The following is a 23,410-nucleotide window of genomic DNA, read 5'->3' on the forward strand; positions in this document are numbered from 1 at the left end:
ATCCAAGCTGTGAATATAAACACACTTACCCATTAGATGGGGTTATATGCCGAATATCCATCTTTGGGGTGAGTCAAGTGAAATATTGTTTCTCCCCCTTGAAAATATCAGCTAGAATGGCTTCCATGGCCTTTTGATTGTCCGGTCCCTGCCGTCTGGATCGGATAGAATCGCTCGTCCCACTGTAGGGCCACAAAGGGTGTGTACGCTGTTGGAGCGGTTGGATGCACCGGGTAGTGTCGTGGCCATCACATATGGTCAGCCCACCATGAGTAAGTACCCTGACCTTGGAAGATAAGCACTTCACTTCAGAGCTCTCCTCTTGGGAGGAGCTCTTCGGAAGCGACCTGAATCACTTCTTTAAAGGGGCCATAGAGTATTCGGGAAGACCTCTCCAAACTGGTTTGATAAGAGGAACATCCTCGATATAAAACCACTGCAAGGGCCACTCGTCGGTCTCCTTCTTCAATGCCCTGATCGGGTATCCTGTGCGGGCTATAAGCCATACTTTGGCTCCACCCACTTCTCGAATTATGGTTCCTCTAGTTGGGGGAACGACACATAAATACTTTCTCCATAGATCAAACCGGGGCTCGTAACCTAGGAACATCTCGCATAAGGCCACAAAGCCTGTGATGTGAAGGATGGATCCAGGGGTGAGATTGTGGAGCTTCACCTTGTAGAGGTCCAACAGACCCCTCAGGAAAGGGTGAATAGAGAATCCCACCCCTTGCAGTTTTGAAGAGACGAAGCAAACCCTTTCTCCCCTTTGAGGGGAAGCAAAGTTTTCTTCTAAGTCTTCACCACTAGCAGAGGCCAGTCCAGCGCGAGTAGGTGCAAGGTACAATAGGGCCAAGGGGGCGTGAGGAGGAACCTACCATGACTCCGGAGTGCTGGAACCCCAGGGTTTCTTGGTGACTCTGGGAGTGCGGTTGAGGAGCCTCGGTTGGTGACTCTGGCTTATAAAGGGTGTTACCTCCTCTTGCTAAAGGGAGCGGTTCCGTCATGGATAGCTAAAAGTGCTTGCCTTTGTAAAAGCACGCGGAAATCGAGAATTGTTATTAATCTTTGTGCAAAGTTAGAAGCTATGGGCCCTGCGATGCTTCGATAACCGTGAGTCGGCTGAGGACTAAATCATATTTCCGTGATTGAAGGAAACATGGGAACTCGCCTTGCAAACCGAACACTCTGGGTGCAGGCATCTGAAGACCCAACACATCGGCATTGAAGGCTAGTTTGGCGGCTACTGATGGAGTCCAAGATTAAGGGGTCCTCAGGTAGTCGGCTTGCTAGAAGAGGTCGACTTAATGGGCCGTACTAATTGAAGGCCGAATAGTGTGGTCATCTCATATGAAAGGAGGAAAGCATTGAAGACCGACATGGCATCCAAGTAAAGTAGACTAGGTCGGTTGAGCCGCTCTCAGCTGGAGGTTGGTTGTATGTAGCCCTAGATCCCTTGGTGTCTATATAAACCATGGGTCCTCATCCAATTGACTCATCTAGGGTTTATCACATACGATCTCGAGGTAGATCGACTCGCTAATCATCATCCACATCAATATAATCAAGCAGGACGTAGGGTTTTTCCTCCTCAAGAGATCCCAAACATGGGTAAATATTGTCTCCCCCTTTCTCCTGGAACCTATCGATCCAAAGTCCACAGTTCGGGACCCCCTACACAAGATCTACCAGTTTTGACACTGTTATTCATTCTTCCCCATCTAGTAATTACTCTAACAACATGATCACTCATATTCTCATTAATTTTACCAAGGAAACCATTTGGTAACTTAGGAACTTGATCTAGTTGAGTATGAACCATGGAAGCATGTTTACCTAGACCCATAACATCATTAGCAATTCTAAACATCAAGTCATTCAGTTGGTCTCTCATCTTAGCATTACGTCTTAATTGATCTTTAACATAGTTATTGAAATGTTTTTATTAAAGATGTAATTATCAAATTCATCCATGCACTAACTAGGAGTCTTAGTATAGGGTCTATCACTTTCATTAAAGGTACGGAGAGAATTTACCTGTACTACCCGTGTCGGGATGTCAAGTCCATGTATTTCTTCAATAGGTGGTAATTTCTGAACTTATTGAGCTTTAATACCTTTTTCTTTCATAGATATTTTGACTAGGTTCCAATGGTGTCTCAAGAAGTGTCCAGTTATCAGCATTCTGTCATATATTGTTGAATAATTCTTCATCCTCTTCTACAGTTCTTTCCCTAAAAACACAATCAGCACAATTATCTAGGTAATCCCTAGAAGCATCGGTAGTCAATTATAAAAGTTATCAAGTATTTCATTTTTCTTAAGAAGATGATCAGGCAAAGCTCTTAGTAGGTGGAGAAGCCTCCCCCAAGTTTGAGGGAGATTCTCTGCTTCAATTTGCACAAAGTTAAATATTTCGTGTAAAGCAACTTGTTTCTTATGAGCAAAAATTTTTTTTTTAGAGAAGTGATAAAGCATATCCTCAAGACTACGCACACAAAAAGGATCAAGAGAAAGGAAACACTCTTTAGCCTTGCCTTTAAGAAAGAAAGGAAAAAAGCTTAAGGACATAATAGTAGTGCATCTTTTCCTCATGAGTAAATAAAGTAGCAATATCATTCAATTTAGTGAGGTGTCCAACAACTGTTTCAGTTTCATAACAATGGAAAGGATCAGATTCTACTATAGAAATTAAATCAGAGTCTACAGAGAATTCATAATCCTTATCAGTAACAAATATAGGAGAGGTAGCACATTTAGGATCATATTTAATTTACTCCATCATAGATTTTTCTTTCATCTTGCATAGTAGTTTCTTCAAGTCATCTCTATTTTCAAAAGCAAGAAAATCCCTAGCTACTTCCCCATCCATGACATATCCCTCAGGTACGTAAGGGAATTCGTATCTATTGGGAGAGCAAGGTGTAATAGGTGATTAAAAATCTTCATCAATTTCCGCATTTTAAAGCTCCTTAGCCTTAGCAATATGAGCATGAAGGAAATCATTGAGTGGCACAGTTTCGGTTTCATCAAATATATAAGTAGTAACATCATTAAGTTCAGAAGTAGAATGATCAAGGTCATGTGATATGTCAGAACGAGCAACACGTGGTTGTGTGATAACATGATTCAAAATGGTAGGTGAATCAAAAGTTGAGCACTTCATGGGGGATGCCACCATGCGACGATCGGGTCTAGCTACTCTCCGTGATTAACTTGTGATCACGCGCCGGGTGTCATGGCATAAGTCCAGGAAGGCTCACACAAGCATGGCGAACCCTACTCAATGCCCGACGTGCCATGCACGTCCTTGATAACCCACAAGTGTAGGGGATTGCAACAGTCTTCGCAGGTAGTATTTCACCCTGATTTATTAATTCGACACAAGGGGAGCCAAATAATATTTATCGGCCTTAGCAATTGAGTTGTAAATTCAATCACACCTGGGATATCTCTCTGCAACGAGGATTTAGTAGCACGACAAGTAATAGTAGTAATAGTAATAGTGATAGCAATAATTTTGTAGCCGTTGTGATGGTAGCAGCAGTAGTAGTAACTTAGGAAGATTCGTTATATGTAAAGCATAGACACATGGATCAGCGATGAATAAATATGGATGGCATTCATCATTTAACATTTACACACTAGAGCGACACAAAACTAGCTCCAATTCATCAATATAATGTATGTTGTTGAACGCAGTAATAATTCAAAAAAATCTACGTCACACCAAGATCAAACTAGGAGAAACCAGCAACGAGGGCGGAAGAGCATCTTCATACCGTTGAAGGTCGCAAAGCGGAAGCGTTACTATGAACGCGGTCGATGGAGTCATACTCGCGGCGTTCCGATTCAAACACCGAACATTCGGTGTCTCTGCGTTCAACACATCTATAGCCCGGTCATGTCTCCTCCTTCTTTACCCAGCAAGAGTGAAGGAGAAGTTGAGGGAGAGCTCCGGCAGCACGACGGTGTGGTGGCGATGGAGCTTCTGGTCCCCAGCAGGGCTTCGCCAAGCATTGTGGAGGAGGAGAGGTGGAGAGGTAGGGCTGCGCCAAGGGGTGGCGATCAAGGTGTGTGCAACCCTCCCAAAACCCTTTCTATTTATAGGAGGGAGGGAGAGGGGGCGGCCACCCTAGGGTTCCCCTAGGAGGGGCGGCGGCAGCCCTAGGAGGAGGGGCCAGCAGCGCCCTAGGGGTGGCTTGCCACCCAAGGTAGTGGGTGGCAGCCCCACGCCCTAGGGTTTAGCTCTAGGCGCCTTGGGCCCTCCTCTCTTAGCTCGCACCAGCCCACCAGGGGTTGGTTACCTTCCACTTTCGGCCCATGCAACCCTCCAGGACAGGTGGACCCTCCACGTGGATCCCCGGTACCCTTTCGGTGGTCCCGGTACAATATCGATAAACTCCGAAACTTTTCTGGTGACCGATACTGGACTTCCCATATATAAATCTTTACCTCTGGACCATTCCGAAACTCTTCATGACGTCTGGGATCTCATCCAGGACTCCGAACTACCTTCGATAACCACACATACAATTCTCATAACAACTCTAGCGTCACCGAACCTTAAGTGTTTAGACCCTACGGGTTCGGGAACCATGCAGACATGGCCAAGACATCTCCCCGGTCAATAACCAACAATGGGATATGGATACCCATGTTGGCTCCCACATGTTCCACGATGATCTCATCAGATGAACAACGATGTCGAGGATTCACTCAATCCCGTATGCAATTCCCTTTGTCTACCGGTATGATATTTTCCTCAGATTCGATCGTCAGTATCCCTATAACTTGTTCAATCTGGTTACCGGCAAGTCTCTTTACTCGTTCTGTAACACATGATCCCATGGCTAACTCCTTAGTCACATTGAGCTCATTACGATGATGCATTACCGAGTGGGCCTAGAGATACCTCTCCGTCACACGGAGGGACAAATCCCAGTCTTCATTTGTACCAACCCAACAGACACTTTTGAAGATACATGTAGTGCACCTTTATAATCATCCGGTTATGTTGTGACGTTTGATACACCCAAAGCATTCCTACGGTATCCGGGAGTTGCACAATCTCATGGTCTAAGGAAATGATACTTGACATTTTAAAAGCTCTAGTAGATGAACTACACGATCTTGTGATATGCTTAGGATTGGGTCTTGTCCATCACATCATTCTCTTAATGATGTGATCCATTATCAATGACATCGAATATCCATGGCCAGGAAACCATAACCATCTATTGATCGACGAGCTCGCCAACTAGAGTCTCACTAAGGACATGTTGTGGTCTATGTATTCACACATGTATTACGGTTTCCGGTTAATACAATTATGTCATGAACAATAGACAATTATCATGAACAAGGAAATATAATAATAACCACTTTATTATTGCCTCTAGGGCATATTTCCAACAGTCTCCCACTTGCACTAGAGTCAATAATCTAGTTACATTGTGATGAATCCAACACCCATAGAGTTCTGGTGTTGATCATGTTTCGCTCGTGGAAGAGCTTTAGTCAAAAAATCTGTGACATTCAGATCCATATGTACTTTACAAATATCTACATCTCCATCCTAGATGTATCCATGAATGGAGTTGAAGCTGCGCTTGATGTGCTTGGTCTTCTTCTGAAACCTGGGCTCCTTGGGAATGGCAATAGCACCAGTGTTGTCACAGAAGAGAGTCATTGGGCTCGACGCACTGGGAATCACTCCTAGGTCGGTGATGAACTCCTTCATCCAGACTCCTTCCCGTGTTGCTTCCGAAGCAGCTATGTACTCCGCTTCACATGTAGATGCTGCCACGACTCTTTTCTTGCAACTGCACCAGCAGACTGCCCGACCATTCAAGATATACACGTATCCGGTTTGTGACTTGGAGTCATCCGGATATGTGTCAAAGCTAGCATCGACATAACCCTTTACGACGAGCTCTTCGGCACCTTCATAGACGAGAAACATATCTTTAATCCTTTTCAGATACTTAAGAGAGCCTATGGCTGAAGCATAGGGGACAATACTCATCTTTTCTCTATCTTCTGCCATGGTCGGGCGTTGAGCTGTGCTCAATCTCACACCTTGCAATACAGACAATAATCCCTTCTTGGACTTATCCATATTGAACTTCTTCAATATATTATCATGGTATGTGCTTGGTGAAAGACCAATGAGGCGTCTCGATCTATCTCTATAGATCTTGATACCTAATATGTAAGCAGCTTCTCCAAGGTCCTTCATTGAAAAACACTTATTCAAATAGGACTTAATGCTTTCCAATAGTTCTATATCATTTCCCCTCAACAATATGTCATCCACATATAATATGAGAAATGCTACAAAGCTCCCACTCACTTTCCTGTAAATACATGCTTCTCCATAAGTCTGTACAAACTCAAACGCTTTGATCACCTCACCAAAGCAAATGTTCCAACTCCGAGATGCTTCCACCAGCCCATAGATGGAGCGCTGGAGCTTGCATACCTTGTTAGCGTTTTTAGGATTGGCAAAACCTTCCGGCTGTATCATATACAATTCTTCCTTAATAAAGCCGTTAAGGAATGCCGTTTTGACGTCCATTGCCACATCTCATAATCATAAAATGCGGCAACTGCTAACATTATTCGGACCGACTTCAGCATCGCTATGGGTGAGAAAGTCTCATCATAGTCAATTCCTTGAACTTGTTGATAACCCTTAGCGACAAGTAGTGCCTTATAGATGGTCACATTACCATCCGCGTTAGTCTTCTTAAAGATCCATTTATTTTCTTTGTTTCGCCGATCATCGAGAAAGTCCACCAAAGTCAATACTTTGTTCTCATACATGGATCCTATCTCGGATTTCATGGCTTCAAGCCATTTGTTTGAATCCGGGCCCGCTATTGCTTCTTCCTAGTTTGAAGGTTCACTGTTGCCCAACAACATGATTTCCATGACAGGGTTGTCGTACCACTCTGGTGCAGAACGTGTCCTCGTGGACCAAGGAAGTTCAGTAGCAACTTGATCCAAAGTTTCATGATCATCATCAATAACTTCCTCCCTAGCCGTTGCAGGAACCCTAGAAACATTTTCCTATGTTGTGACGTTCTCTGATTCGAGAGGGGGTACAGTTACCTCATCAAGTTCTACTTTCCTCCCACTCCGTTCTTTCGAGAGAAACTGTTTCTCTATAAAGGATCCATTCTTGGCAACAAATATCTTGCCTTCGGATCTAAGATAGAAGCTATACCCAATAGTTTCCTTAGAGTATCCTACGAAGACACATTTTCTGATTTGGGTTCGAGCTTTTCAGGTTGAAGTTTCTTGACATAAGCATAGAATCCCCAAACTTTCAGAAACGATAACTTAGGTTTCTTGCCAAACCATAATTCATACGGTGTCGTCTCAATGGATTTATACGGTGCCCTATTTAAAGTGAATGCGGCAGTCTCCAATGCATATCCCAAAATGATAGCGATAGATCAGTAAGAGACATCATAGATCGCGCCATATCAAATAGAGTGCAATTACGATGTTCAGACACACCGTTACGCTGAGCTGTCCCAGGCAGCATGAGTTGTGAAACAATTCCACATTTTTCTGAAGTGCGTGCCAAACTCGTGACTCAAATATTCTCATCTACGATCAGATTGCAAGAACTTTATTTTCTTGTCACGTTGATTCTCTACCTCACTCTGAAATTCCTTGAACCTTTCAAAGGTTTGAGACTTGTGTTTCATTAAGTAGAGATACCCATATCTGCTTAAGTGATAAGTGAGGGTGAGAACATAACGATAGCCACCGCGAGCCTCAACGTTCATTGGATCGCATACATTAGTATGTGTTATTTCCAACAAGTTGGTTGCTTCCTCCATTGTTCCCGAGAACGGAGTCTTGGTCATCTTCCCCATGAGGCACGGTTCAAATGGGTCAAATTATTCAAAATCAAGAGACTCCAAAAGTCCATCTGTATGGAGTTTCTTCATGCCTTTGACACCGATAACCAAGGCGGCAGTGCCACAAATATGTGGGACTATCATTATCAACCTTACATGTTTTGGTACTCACACTATGAATATGTGTAACATCACATTCGAGATTCATTAAGAATAAACCATTGACCAGCGGGGCATGACCATAAACATATCTCTCATATAAATAGAACAACCATTATTCTCAGATTTAAATGAGTAGCCATCTCGCATCAAACGAGATCCCGATACAATGTTCATGCTCAAAGCTGGTACTAAATAACAATTATTAAGGTTTAAAACTAACCCCAAAGGTAGATGTAGAGGCAGCGTGCCGACAGCGATCACATCGACCATGGAACCATTCCCAATGTGCATCGTCACCTCGTCCTATGCCAGCCTCCGCTTATTCTGCAGCTCCTGTTTTGAGTTACAAATGTGAGAAAGTGCACCGGTATCAAATACCTAGGAGCTAGTACGAGCGCTGGTAAGGTACACATCAATGACATTTATATCATATATACCTTTGACGTTGTCGACCTTCTTATCCGCTAAGTACTTGGGAAAGTACCGCTTCGAGTGACCGTTTCCCTTGCAATAATAATACTGAGTCTCAGGCTTGGGTCCATTCTTTGGCTTCTTCCCGGCAACTGGTTTACAGGGCGTGACAACAACTTTTCCGTCCTTCTTGAAGTTATTCTTACCCTTGCCTTTCTTGAAACTGGTGGTCTTATTCACCAACAACATTTGATGTTCTTTCTTGATTTCCACCTCCGCTCATTGTAACATTGAATAGAACTCGGGAATGGTCTTCTCCATCCCTTGCATGTTGTAGTTCATCACAAAGCTCTTTTAGATAGGTGGAAGCGATCGGAGGATTCTGTCAATAACCGAGTCATCCGGAAGGTTAACTCCCAGCTGAGACAAGCGGTTGTGCAACCCAGACATTCTGAGTATGTGCTCGCTGACACACCCATTCTCCTCCATCTTACAACTGAAGAACTTGTCGGAGACTTCATATCTCTCGACCCGGGCATGAGCTTGAAAAACCAATTTCAGCTCTTGGAACATCTCATATGCTCCATGTTGCTCAAAACGCTTTTGAAGCCCCGGTTCTAAAGTGTAAAGCATGGCACACTGAACCAGGGAGTAATCATCGCTACGCGACTGTCAGGCGTTCATAACGTCTTGAGCCACTGGGAAAATGGGTGCTTCACGTATCAGTGCATCAAGGAAATACATTTTCTTGGAAGCTATGAGGATGAGCCTCAAGGTACGGACCCAGTCCGCATAATTGCTTCCATCGTCTTTCAGCTTAGTTTTCTCTAGGAACGCGTTAAAGTTTAGTGGAACATGTGCGTGGGCCATTGGATCTACAACATAGATTGTAAAGACAATTTTAGACTATGTTCATCTAATCAAATTATTTAATGAACTCCCACTCAGATAGACATCCCTCTAGTCATCCAAGTGATACATGATCCACATCGACTAGGCCGTGTCCGATCATCACGTGAGACAGACTAGTCATCAATGGTGAACATCTCCATGTTGATCGTATCTCCATACAACTCATGTTCGACCTTTCGGTCTCTCATGTTCCGAGGCCATGTCTGTACATGCTAGGCTCATCAAGTCAACCTAAGTGTTTTGCGTGTGTAAATCTGGCTTCCACCCGTTGTATGCGAACGTTAGAATCTATCACACCCGATCATCAGGTGGTGCTTCGAAACAATGATCCTTCGCAACGGTGCACACTTAGGGGGAACACATTTCTTGAAATTTGAGTGAGGAATCATCTTATTTATTACCGTCCTTCTAAGCAAATAAGATATAGAAACATGATAAACATCACAAGCAAATCATATAGTGACATGTTATGGCCATTATCATCTTGCGCTTTTGATCTCCATCTTCAGGGAGCGCCATGATCATCATTGTCACCGGCATGACACCATGATCTCCATCATTGTGTCTTCATGAGGACGTCTCGCCAACTATTACTTATACTACTATGGATAATGGTTAGCAATAAAGTAAAGTAATCACATGGCGTTGCATCTCATACAATAAATTAAGACAACTCCTATGGCTCTTGCCAGTTGTCGTACTCATCGACATGCAAGTACTGAATCCTATTACAAGAACATGATCAATCTCATACATCACATATATATCATCACATCCTTTTTGCCATATCACATCACATAGCATACCCTCCAAAAACAAGTTAGACGTCCTCTAATTGTTGTTGCAAGTTTTACGTGGCTGCTATGGGTTTCTCGCATGAACATTTCTTACCTACGTCACATCCACAACGGTGATATGCCAATTGCTATTTACCCTTCATAAGGACCCTCTTCATCGAATCCGATCCGACTAAAGTGGGAGAGACAAACACCCGCTAGCCACCTTATGCAACAAGTGCATGTTGGGTGGTGGAACCAGTCTCACGTAAGAGTACGTGTAAAGTCGCTCTGGGCCGCGTCATCACACGATGCCGCTGAATCAAGATAAGACAAGTAACGGTAAGCAAATTGACCAAATCATCGCTCACAACTACTTGTGTTCTACTCATGCATATAATCTACGCATAGACCTAGCTCAGATGCCACTATTGGGGAGCGTAGTAATAATTCAAAAAAAAATTCTACGTCACACCAAGATCAAACTAGGAGAAACCAGCAATGAGAGAGGAAGAGCATCTTCATACTGTCGAAGATCGCAAAGCGGAAGCATTACTATTGACGTGGTCGATGGAGTCGTACTCGCGGCGATATGGTCGAATCACCGAACGTACAGTGTCTCCGCGTTCAACACACCTACATCCCAGTGACGTCTCCTCCATCTTGAGCCAGCAAGAGTGAAGGATAAGTTGAGGGAGAGCTCCGGCAGCACGACGGCGTGGTGGCGATGGAGCTTGTGGTTCTCAGCACGGCTTCGCCAAGCACCGCGGAGGAGGAGAGGTGGAGAGCTAGGGCTGCGCCAAGGGGTGGTGATCAAGGTGTGCGCAACCCGCCCAAAACCCTCTCTACTTATAGGAGGGAGGGATAGGTGGCCGGCCACCCTAGGGTTCCCCTAGGAGGGGCGGCTGCAGCCCTAGGAGGAGGGGGTGGCGGCGCCCTAGGGGTGGCTTGCCACCCAAGGTGGTGGGTGGCAGCCCCACGCCCTAGGGTTTAGCCCTGGGCGCCTTGGGCCCTCCTCTCTTGGCTCACACCAGTCCACCACGGGCTGGTTCCGTTCCACTTTCGGCCCATGCAGCCCTCCAGGATAGGTGGACACTCCCGGTGGACCCCCGGTACGCTTTTGATGGTCCCGGTACAATACTGATATACCCCGAAACTTCTGTGGCGACCGAAATTGGACTTCCCATATATAAATATTTACGTAAGTACCATTCCGAAACTACTCGTGAAATCTGGGATCTCAACTGGGACTCCGAACAACCTTTGGTAACCACACATACAATTCCCATAACAACTCTAGCGTCACCGAACCTTAAGTGTGTAGACCCGACGGGTTCAGGAACCATGTAAACATGACCGAGACATCTCTCTGGTCAATAACCAACAGCGGGATCTGGATACCGATGTTGGCTCCCACGTATTCCACGATGATCTCATCGGATGAACCAGGATGTCGAGGATTCACTCAATCATGTATGCAATTCCCTTTGTCTACCGGTATGATACTTGCCTGAGATTCGATCATCGGTATCCCTATACCTTGTTCAATCTCGTTACGGGCAAGTCTCTTTACTCGTTCCGTAACACATGATCCCGTGGCTAACTCCTTATTCGCATTGATCTCATTATGATAATGAATTATCTAGTGGGCCTAGAGATACCTCTCCGTCACACGGAACAACAAATCCCAGTCTTGATTCGTACCAACCCAACAGACACTTTCAGAGATACCTGTAGTGCACCTTTATAATCACCCAGTTATGATGTGACATTTGATACACCCAAATCACTCCTACGGTATCCGGGAGTTGCACAATCTCATGGTCTAAGGAAAATATACATGACATTATAAAAGCTATAGCAGACGAACTACACAATCTTGTGCTATGCTTAGGATTGGGTCTTCTCCATCACATCATTCTCCTAATGATGTGATCCCATTATCAATGACATCCAATGTCCATGGCCAGGAAACCATAACCATCTATTGATCAACGATCCAGCCAACTAGAGGCTCACTAGGGACATGTTGTGGTCTATGTATTCACACATGTATTACGGTTTCCTGTTAATAAAATTATAGCATGAACAATAGACAATTATCATGAACAAGGAAATATAATAATAACCACTTTGTTATTGTCTCTAGGGCATATTTCCAACAATGTAGGCATGTATTTCATATGTAGTCATACGTGCTTGCGATAAGAACTTGTATGCCATACTTTGTCCTACCCTCCCATGACAGTGGGGTAAACTAAGGGATATTAAGGCCCCTTTTAATAGAGAACTAGAAGAAAGCATTAACACATGGTGATTACATGAACTCATCATACTACGACAATCACTCGAAAGAATCCCAATTATTGTTACCTTGGGGCAGGCAGGTCATAACACGTAGTAGGTGCATACGACTTGAAAGATAGGATCAAACACTTTGATATTCACAGAAAACAAAATAGGTTAAGATCTGAAATCATGGTACTCGGGGCATAGTGTCAAGCATTAAGCATTGCAAAGTCATAGCAACATGAATCTCAGAACATAATGGATACTAGGGATCAAGCCCTATCTACTTAACTCGATGACATGATCAATCTCATCCAAAATCCATCACTACGAAGCGAGCCTAGAAAGGAATTACTCACTCCCAATAGTGAGCATCATGGAATTATTGATGGAGAACGGTTGGTGATGACGACAAAGATGAACCCCCTCTCCCGAGCCCAAAGGAGACTCGACATCAGCCCCCCCCCCCCTGAGGAAGAACTCGAGGTGGCGGTGGCTTCGTCTCGTAAATGTGATGAAATCTTGTCTCTGTTTTTTTCTCCAAAGACATGAACTAATAGGACTCAAATTAGGATGGGGGAGCCACGTGGGACCCACAAGCTAAAAGGCGCACCCACGGGGTGGGCGCGTTCTGATGGCTTGTAGCCCACACACAGCCCCCCTCTGGTACTTCTTTGCTCCATAATTCATCATCTATTCCAGAAATAATTCACAAGAACTTTGGTTAAATTCTGAGAACTTTTATTTGTGCACAAAAATAACACCACATTAGTTGTGCTGAAGACAGTGTCAGTCCGGGTTAGTTCCATTCAAATCATGCAAATTAGAGGGCAAAACCAGAGCAAAACTATTTGGAAAAGTAGATACATTTGAGATGTATCAGTCCTTTGGGCACCTTCACCACCCCATAGAAGCGCGACGGGTTGGCCGAGTGCGGCCCGTGGTGGCGCTCGTGACAGGTGTGCAACGCTCTAATAGTCCCATTTCCAAGCTATTTTCTGGTGATGCTCACTCTATCCTAGCATTGTGCTTCAATCCCTCGTATGATACCCTTGGAAGTGGTACTACTCGGTGTGATCCTGGTTGGGTCAATATGCATCTTTTTTACTGTGTTAGCATAGATGAGGTTGAGGATGTTGCCATCGTTCATGAGGACTCAGATCAAATGACAATCGTTGACTATGGGGTCAAGGACCAACATCGATATGCTGTTGTGACGATGTTGGTCGGGTGGTCATATCGGAAGTTTCCGACCATGGGTTGTACTTCAACATGTCACGCTCTACAATGTACACGTCGCAGAGTGCGTGTTTCCACTCCTTCCCGGTGACATGTGTAATGTATATCATGTTTACATCCTTAACTTCAGGAGGGAACTTCTTTTGGCCTGCATTGTCCGACCCTTGCTAGTCTATATCCTCATTATGAGTTTTTATGTTCCCTTGATTGTCAGACACAATCTTTCCAGCTTGCTTAATAACCCAACAATTTCTATAGTATGTGTGACTGGTTTGTAGGACTATCATGAATGCCACATGGTTTATCCAGGATTCTGTCCAATTGACTTGTGTCGTCCCTACCGCCTTGGAAAGGCTTATTGTTGTTGCCACCACACCGATTGCTGAATTTTGCATTGACGTGGTATCCTCAGCACCTTTGTTGCTTCATTTACTGAGGCACTTATTGTTTTTGTTAAGCCAAGGTTTGTCGTTATCATCACACACTTCAGAAGTGTGGGGATTGTTGGTATGGTTGTTTTTATGAGCCAACCGGTTTTCATCACCGATGCAAAACCTAGTCATAAGATATGTGAGGGCTTCCATTGTTTGTGGCTTTTCATGACCGAACTCTCAGGATAACCATTCATCATAGATGTTGTGCCGAAACAAGGTATCGTCTCATCGTCTGGGCAATCTACAATCTGTTTTTTCTTAGTTAGGAATTGTCCATAATTGTTTGTGTTGAGTCCTCGGGTTGATGTATCATGCTGGCGAGGTCCTCGGCCTTCGGTGGTCGTACCTAAGTGCCTTGGAAGTTTTGTCAGAATGAGTTCTGAGGTCCTCCCAAGTGCCTATAGTCCTCGGGGAGACTATTAAGCCAGTGCTGAGGTGAACCTTTGAGTTCCAAGGGTAGATATTTTATGGCATGGAGGTCATCCCCACCGCCCATGTGTATGTGCATGAGGAAATCCTCAATCCATATGACAAGGTCCATTGTTGTGTCATATTTCTTGATATCTATTGGTTTAAAACATTTCGGGAATTGGTGTTTCATCGACTCGTCTTTAAACCACATGTGCGTGAGCTGCACCTTGGATCCTAGAAGTAGTGTGACGCACATCGGACATGGTGATGTCTCGGTCGTGCGTATAATCATGCATGTCATCGTTCTTGTCTAACCAAGCTAGGTACCTTCCTTGTCCCGTCGGTGGGTGTTCCCTAGATTTGTAAATCTACTGGGGGTTTGACTGCTACCCTTGAAGGTAGCTTCTTTCTCAGATCATATTTCATCTGGGGCCGTGGTGGATGCACTTCGCCTCGGTGCCGAGGAGCCTTACTCTTGTTTACATGGGTTGGCCGATCTCGGCCCCGAGCACTACAAGAAATATGCTCATACATGACGTTCTTTAAAATGTCATTGATGACTTCATCATAAATCTATGACGATTTCATACGAGATTGTCGTAAGCCATTTGAGGGGATCAAATCTACATATAAATTACGATGATGTGAGTCAAAAACGTCGTAACCGCATAAATTGAGATCGTCATAACTTTTTCGACGATTATAAAAATGTTGTAACATGTCCTAACTATGTTGACATGTCACTCGTGGGTCCATTCTATCACACCACATCCTAGTTTGTGAAGCAACCTACTATTCTGCCATTCCAAAAGTTATCAAAAAATTCTCATAAATACTTTGGATCATATATTCCTCAAATATGTGAAAACCCTTCCTTCCATAGTTTAAAAATAATTCATCAATATTCATTTTCGTATTCTGTTCAGAATAGCACTTTGTGAAGGAAGTGCTATTTATATTTATTTGATTACCCTCATATTTTTGGGCACTCTTTCCTATCCAAATCATTGCCTCATGAAAACTTTCGTAACGATTTTCCTAGTAAATCTTTTTGAGGAAATTTCCAAAGTTTGTGTTCAGCTAACAGCTTTATGAAGGAAGTACTAGATAGGAATATCCTGATGAGTTGAGTTTTTTCCACATCTTCTTTGTGCCCAAAACATAGCTCTCCACAAAATTTTAGCCCCATTTAACAATCCATGTGAGCTTATCATCCAATCTTTGTTTCTGGTAATATTTTCATTTTGTGACGCAACTACATTTTATATTGCTTTATAGCTGATGAAAATTTACCAGGGGATGAAACTCACCATATAACCTCACTCCCCCAAATTTTAGCTCATTTAATTCAGCTAGTTTCCCTCAATATTTTTCCCAATATTCTGTTCAGTAGAGAGCATTTTGAAGGAAATACAATTTTGTTTATCCAAATTTTATGAAATTTTTACAGTGCCTTAATGTTCCCAAATCATCATCCTCCTCCAAATTTCAACTCAATCCAATTATCTATGTGAGCCCAGTTTCAATTACCATTTTCTGTATAGATTGGCACATTTTGAAGGAAGTGTCACTTTGGCATGTACAAATGGTATAATTTTTTTACAGTGCCTTCATATGCCCAAATTAACATCATACACCAAATTTCAGCTCAATCCAAGTGTGTTACTTTGCAAACCAAGTGCCACCTAGGTTCATCCATTTGAGCTAAAAATTTGCCAAGAGAGTCTGCTTGGTAGATTATCATCCTCAGCCAAAATTTAGCCCCATTGTCTATGTGCATTACCCGCACCACTAATCGAACACTTGGCTGCTAATTCATGTTTGAGCTTAGTTCAGTCTCCTCGCGAGATTATTCTATTGTATTCTTCTTCCTAACACCTACCGAGGGATTGTACAACCCACCAAACAAGCCTATTCCACCCAGAACGCGTGGGAACGCAAATGTCACGCGGTGACCATGCAGCTGGCATGCAAGTTCACGTGCTCTGGAGTTGGGGCCCTCGACCACCATCCAAACATTGACGTCAAGCCACCACACCATATATTTCTGATTAAATAGATAATTATGTACCTATAAATGATTTTTGGGAAAAATAAAGAGCAAACTATAATGCAGCTGCAGTTCAAATTTAACCCGCTTCCAACTGAATCGACATCAAGTTGTCTTTTTCACGAGAGGTGCATAAAAGCTTTTAACACCTAACCATTTTGTCAATTGTACAATTAATATGGCCTAGTATTTTAGAAAAATGATTTGGTCCAATTTTAAAAAAATATATGGTAGGCCTTCACAAAGAAATTCATTTTGGGCCCTTGAAAAATGGAAAGTGATTTTTACATACAAGGAAAAATAAAACTTCATTAATCAAAATTGTTTGCCATTTCAATATGCACCCTTGTGTATAATATTATATCATTTCAACAAACTATGTCATTAATTTGGCCATAAGATTGATCATTTGGCTTGAAAACCATGAATCTTCACACATGATAGGCCATTTATAAGAACACTTTTTTAAAAAAATTGTCGTGTTACAAGTTTATTATTTTTCCTCTAACTTTGTCACATATAATGACACAATGCAATGGTTTTCCATTTTTTTTTATTTTTTGTAATTTCATGCCCATTTTAAAATGCGGTCAAAACAGCGGGTATGACTATTTCTACCTAGTGGTTGAATCTTGGAAATATTTTGGTGTTTCTCTCATTAAATAGATACTTGTGTACCTAGAAATTATTTTTGGGAAAAATAAAGAGCAAACTATAATGTAGTTGCAGTTCCAAATTGACCCGCTTCCAACTGATTCAACAAAAAATTGTCTTTTTCATGAGAGGTCGATAAAAGCCTTTAACACCCAACCATTTGGTCAATTGTACATTAAATATGTACTAGTATGTTAGAAAAATGATTTGGTCCAATTTTGCAACAAATATATGGTAGGTCCTTCACAAAAAACTCATTTTGGGTACTCGAAAAATGGAAAATGAATTTTCCGTCCAAATAAAATGAACACTTTCTTAGGCAACATTGCTTGCCCTTCCAATACGCACCCTTGTGCACAATATGAGATCATTTCAACAAACTATGCCATGAATGTGGAGCTACGGCTACAAAAGTCCTTCCCTGGCACTTAGGAATTCTTCTTGTTACTTCTCTGGTTTGCGTCGGTTTTTCCCTTGAAGAGGAAAGGGTGATGTAGCATAGGAGCAGTAAGTATTTCCCTCAGTTTGAGAACCAAGGTATCGATCCAGAAGGAGGGCCTCGTCAAGACCAAAGTACCTGCGCAAACACAAACAAGCTTGCACCCAACGCTTCAAAGGGGTTGTCAATCCCTTCAAGATTGCTTGCAAAGTGAGATCTGAAGGCTGAAAGAGCAACGAAGTAAAAAGTGTAAGGCTGAAAATATTGTGTGGAGTAGACCCTGGGGGCCATAGTGTTCACTAGAGGCTTATCTCAAAATTGGAAATATCACGGTGGGTGAACAAATTACTGTCGAGCAATTGATAGAACCACACAAAGTCATGACGATATCTAAGGCAATGATCATGCATATAGGCATCACATCCGAGACAAGTAGACCGATACTTTCTGCATCTACTACTATTACTCCACACATCGACCGCTATCCAGCATGCATCTAGTGTATTGAGTTCATGACAAATAGAGTAACTCTTTAAGCAAGATGACATGATGTACAGGGATAATCTCAAACCAATGATGAAAACCCCATATTTTTACCCTTGATGGCAACAACACGATGTGTTCCTCTCTACCCCTTATGTCACTGGGTGAGGTCACCGCATGGTATGAACCCAAAACCAAGCACTTCTCCCATTGCAAGAATCATAGATCTAGTTGGCGAGACAAAACCCACAACTCGAAGAGAATTACAAGGTTATGAAATCATGCATAAGAGATATCAGAAGAAACTCAAATAAGATTCATAGATAATCTGATCATAAATCCACAATTCATTGGATCTCGACAAACACACCGCAAAAGAAGATTACATCGGATAGATCTCCATGAAGATCATGGAGAACTTTGTATTGAAGATCCAAGAGAGAGAAGAAGCCATCTAGTTACTAGCTATGGACCCGTAGGTCTATGGTGAACTACTCACGCATCATCGGCGAGGTCATGGTGTTGATGGAGAAGCCCTCCGTGTCCGAATCCCCCTTAGGCAGGGCACCAGGACGTGCCCCAGATGGTATCTTGCGGAGAGAGAAGCTTGCGGCGGTGGAAAAGTGATTGCAATCGTCTCTTGATTTTCTTGGGAATATTCGGGAATATATAAGCGCAAGATCTAGGTCAGGGGACCTCCAGGGGCCCACAAGCCGGGATGGCGCGGCCCCCCTGTCGCGGGGTGGGGGCTTGTGGGGCCCATGGCGCTCCTCTGGTTTGGCTCCCAAGTTCTTCGATCTTCTTCCATTCGAAAAAAAGCTTTTCGGGGATGTTCTTTCGTTTGGACTCCATTTCAAAATCTCCTCTGAAAGGGGTCAAAAACATGGAAAAAACAGGAACTAGCACTTGGCACCGAGTTAATAAGTTACTCCCAGAAAATAAATAAAAAGCATGGAAAACATCCAAAGTTTGACAAGATAATAGCATGAAACCATCAAAAATTGTAGATACGTTGGAGACGTATCATGTGGCCATAAGATTGATCATTTGGCTTGAAAGCCATGAATCTTCATACATGATAGCCCATTTCTAAGAACATTTTTCAAAATAATTGCCATATTACAAGTTTATTATTTTACCTGGTAACTTGGTCACATATGATGACACAATGCGAAGGTTTTCCAATTTTTTGATTGTTTTTGAATTTCTCATGCCTATTTCAAAATGTGGTCCAAACGGCGGGTATGACCGTTCGTAGCTAGGTCCTGATTTTTGCAAATATTTTTTAGTATCTATGAAGAAATAGAAACTTTTGTACCTAGAAATATTTTTTGAAAAAAATAAATAGCAAACTATGAGGCAGCTGAAGTTCAAATTTGAGCTCCTTCGAGCTGAATCGGCAGAAAGTTTTCTTTTTCAAGGGAGGTGGATAAAAGGTTTTGACACCCAACCATTTGGTCAATTGTATATTAAATATGTACTAGTATTTTAGAAAATTGATGGAGTCCATCTTTGCAATAAATATTTCGTAGGTTCTTCACAAAAAACCCATTTTTCCCACTCGGAAAATGATTACAAATAGCTAGAAAGATGAGAAATGCATAAAAATTGGTCCTCATCATAAAATGTGGTCTAACTCTAGTGAAAATTTGTGTGACGCCGTTTTGCAAAATATTTTTGATAGATGCTTCACATAATTCCTCTATTTTTAGTACTTGGAAACTATTTTAAATCACTGATTTTTCGAACCAATCGGAACTCTTCCCATGGATCGATGACATGGCGCCCATCCATCCATCTATATCACCATCTCATATCCATCCATCCATGTATCTACAGGAAAAAAATATGAAAAAAGATAACCCCACCCGCAGCCCAAACCCTAGCCCTTCTCCTCCCTCCCTCCCTCCCCCCTCAGCTGCGTCCACCGCCGGTGCTGTCCCTAGCTTCACCTCGTGCGCGTCGTGCGCCCTCTATCTCCCTTGCTCTCGGCTCCTTCCCCCTGATGCTCCACACTCTCCCTCCCCGCCGTCTCCGCGCCCTGCCGCCGCCGCAGCAGCTAGATCCACCACACCGCCCGCAACCTCCGATCTATTTCGGTTTCGGTCCACCTCCCCGCCCGCCGACAGGTGACCTCGTCTCCCTCGCTCCCCGCCCCTGATTCGCAAGGCCAAAGCTCGAGGGGGAGGAGCGAGGTGGCCTCCGCGGACTGTGTTGTGACGCTGGACGACCTCCGCGGACTGTGTCGTGACGCTGGACGACTGCTATGCGCAGACCATGGCATTTGGGCATGGCCGCGGGCCCGCCGCGCTGCACGCCGCACACTTCCTCGGCCCGCGCGACCGCGCCGGGGCCGCCGCTAGCATTGTAAGCCCAGCCACTCCTCGCTCCTTTTCCCGCTTCCCTTCCAAATCCTCCCCCCGTTGACCCACAGCACGCTCGCGCCGTGTGTATTCGTTTGCTTCGACAAGGGCAAGGCGACGGAGTACGAGTGGGCGGTGTTCCAGGCACTCTCCGCCCTCGTCGGCGAGGACAGGGACATGGAGGTGTCCATAGACCGGCATTTCTAGGTTCACGGCGGCTCGAATCGATTTCTCGTGCCGATTTGGAAATGGGTTCTGCTGCTGCTGGCTGATGAATAGCATGCTTGCTTGTATGTGATAGCTGCTCAAGGAGTTCCCCAGGGATCTCATGTCCCTCAAGAGAGCGCTTCTCCTCTGCTTCTATGTCGGATGGCCGGACACATCCATCGAATTTGTTCAACAAGTAAGCTCAGTACTTACCACAAGAGGCCTGATTTTTATGCTTATAGTTTTCATATTTAACAAAGGGATAGCAATGTTGTTTCTTTCGTGCATTGGGTGCACCTGTGTGAAACATTTTTTAGCAACACCCACAGAAACTTTGAGTGAAATAAAATTTACTGATTTACTGATTTCTCAAAGGAGTTGTATGCCTACTGTTTTCTGACATCACGGTAGGTAGCCCACTGAATGAAATCCAATGACAGTTTAACAACATTTTACTACCATATTCATTAGAAATGCAGAAACCTTAAATTGGGATAGCTATTAGCAATGTGTTAACTCAGACAGCTATTAGCAATGTGGTAACTGAGACATCTATTAGCAATGTGTTAACTGAGACTCTTTACAGGCAATTGCTTTAACTGACTGTTCATAGCTTGCGTAATCTGGTCAATAAAGTTAACACCTATACTACGCGTGGAAACATGAAAAAACCTGATATGTTGAAACTTGGTGCGGGGTTGTATATCAGACAAGTGATATAATTAAAAACTTGGTTTGGTCAGGTGAAAGGGGAGCTACATCCTGCTGGGTGTGGTTGGAGCTTTTAAATGCACGAATGCAGAGTTGCATCCTGCTGGAAGGGAAGCCTACTTTGACATCATGAAATGAAGCTCAACATTCTTTGTAAGTTATGCCCATCTACTATATTTGTCAAAGACAATTGTTGTCATATAGTCTGTACTTTGTGGATGTGCAGTAAGCTTTTGTGTGTCAGGAAAAACGAATTTAATGGTAGAGTCCACGCAATTCTCATAGGAGAAACACCTTGATGTTAGCAGAACTATAGTAGTAGTAAAACAGTTAAACAAAGTGTCTTTTTTCTTTCTTATTATCTAGCTTGTTGGTTGGAGATGTGATGGCAATTCCCGTGTGATAGTAATCAACTTGTTCAGACGTAACGAGGGCCATTTCACAGTACTTAGTGCTACTACCAGTTAATCGGTACAAGAAAATGTACTCCCTCGGTTCCACATGTGGTTAATTAGTGGATTTATCATTTGTGTTTGTGCATTCTTTCTTCGTGGGCATCATTCATGGTTGTGTAGTCGCCGACATGCTGTTTGGTTCCCTTATCTTGTTATGGAGAAAATTCGCTAATGTTGTTCTATGCAAGAACTAGTAAGAAACTTGAAGAAATTTTAGAAGTTGGAACATATATCTAGTTTATTTGAACGAGGCTAATTCACTCTATTATGTCATTTCAGTTAGCTGAAATGAAGTTTCCATGAAAACTCTCTCAGAACTATTAAAGAAATTGAAGAAGTTTAGAAGTCAAAAATATATACGTGTGTGGCTTTTTAGTTCGAATGAACAAACCTGATTCATTCTACTCTATTATCTTTCAATCTGATACGGAAGAGAAGATGACTGCTCTTGTACAAGAAGGCAAACAGTGAAAGTCTTCTTTTTCAGTTGTTGCGAAAGTTCTGACCAAGCATCGCCCATCAAGCAAAACAGATTTTGGTAGCAGTTTTTGTGCACCTGGTAACAGATTTTGTGATAGCACTTCGTTTGGTAGCAGATTTTGTGATAGCACTTGGTTTGGTAGCAGATTTTGTGCACTTGGTTGTGTAATTTTGTATCATATTGTGCTACAGGTTTGGTAGCAGATTTTGGTTGTGCTACAGGTTTTGGCTATATTATCATATCTTGGAATGTGCTTCAAACTTTGTTGTGTGGGCTGTCATTTAGAGATGCTTCAGATTTATTTGTATGAGCTTCAAAGTTGTATGGGCTGTTATTTATAGATCCATTAACAGCATAAAATAAAAAAAAGTTGCTGAATTCAAAAATGAAAAAAGGCCAAAATTGAACTAGATCAAATGTATTTGGGCACTAAAAGGCCAGGGCCCAAATTATAATGATAAAAAAATTCGAAAAAAATACTAGAAGTGGCTGTAAATAGGCTAAGGCCCCAAAAGAAGCCCAATAAGAAAAAGCCCAAAAAAATAAAACCAGCCCATCTAATCAATTGAAATGAGTTGGGCTGATTTCAACCATGACGTTTTGATTTCGTGGTAATTTTTCCACATAGAACTTCCATGTAGGATTGTGTTAGATTGCCAACAAAGATTTAGGATTGTCGTAAAGATTACGGCGATCTAGGAATCATCGTAAAAGTTACGACGATTTCGATCAAAACGTCGCTGCTGTCAGTTTTTGACGCTTCATTTTCGATGCTTGGTTTTTCATCATAAGATCATCGTAAATTAAAAACCGTGACGATGTAGCAACGAAAATATAGCGTCGTACTAGCATATTTCTTGTAGTGGAGGTGGGCAGCCGGTGTACTTGGGACATTCGTGGTTGGATAGCATGCTGTCGTCCCCTACTCATCTAGATCTGGAATGAAATTTCCCAGGGGTAAGATTTATTAACCCCAAATTTTCTAAGCTTGTCCACAAGATGTTGTTCGGCCCTCAGGTGATTGACCCTTCTCTAATTAAGCTCATCTTGCTCGGA

The 23,410-nt window shown here is 43.0% G+C and overlaps 1 pseudogene; it reads left to right on the forward strand.

Annotated features, from left to right (window-relative positions):
- Positions 1–20,142: 20,142 nt before the first annotated feature.
- LOC123441739 lies at positions 20,143–21,320 on the forward strand (annotated as a pseudogene).
- Positions 21,321–23,410: the final 2,090 nt, after the last annotated feature.

This window comes from Hordeum vulgare, chromosome 3H, assembly GCF_904849725.1.
Source record: "Hordeum vulgare subsp. vulgare chromosome 3H, MorexV3_pseudomolecules_assembly, whole genome shotgun sequence".
NCBI classification, from domain to species: Eukaryota; Viridiplantae; Streptophyta; class Magnoliopsida; order Poales; family Poaceae; genus Hordeum; species Hordeum vulgare.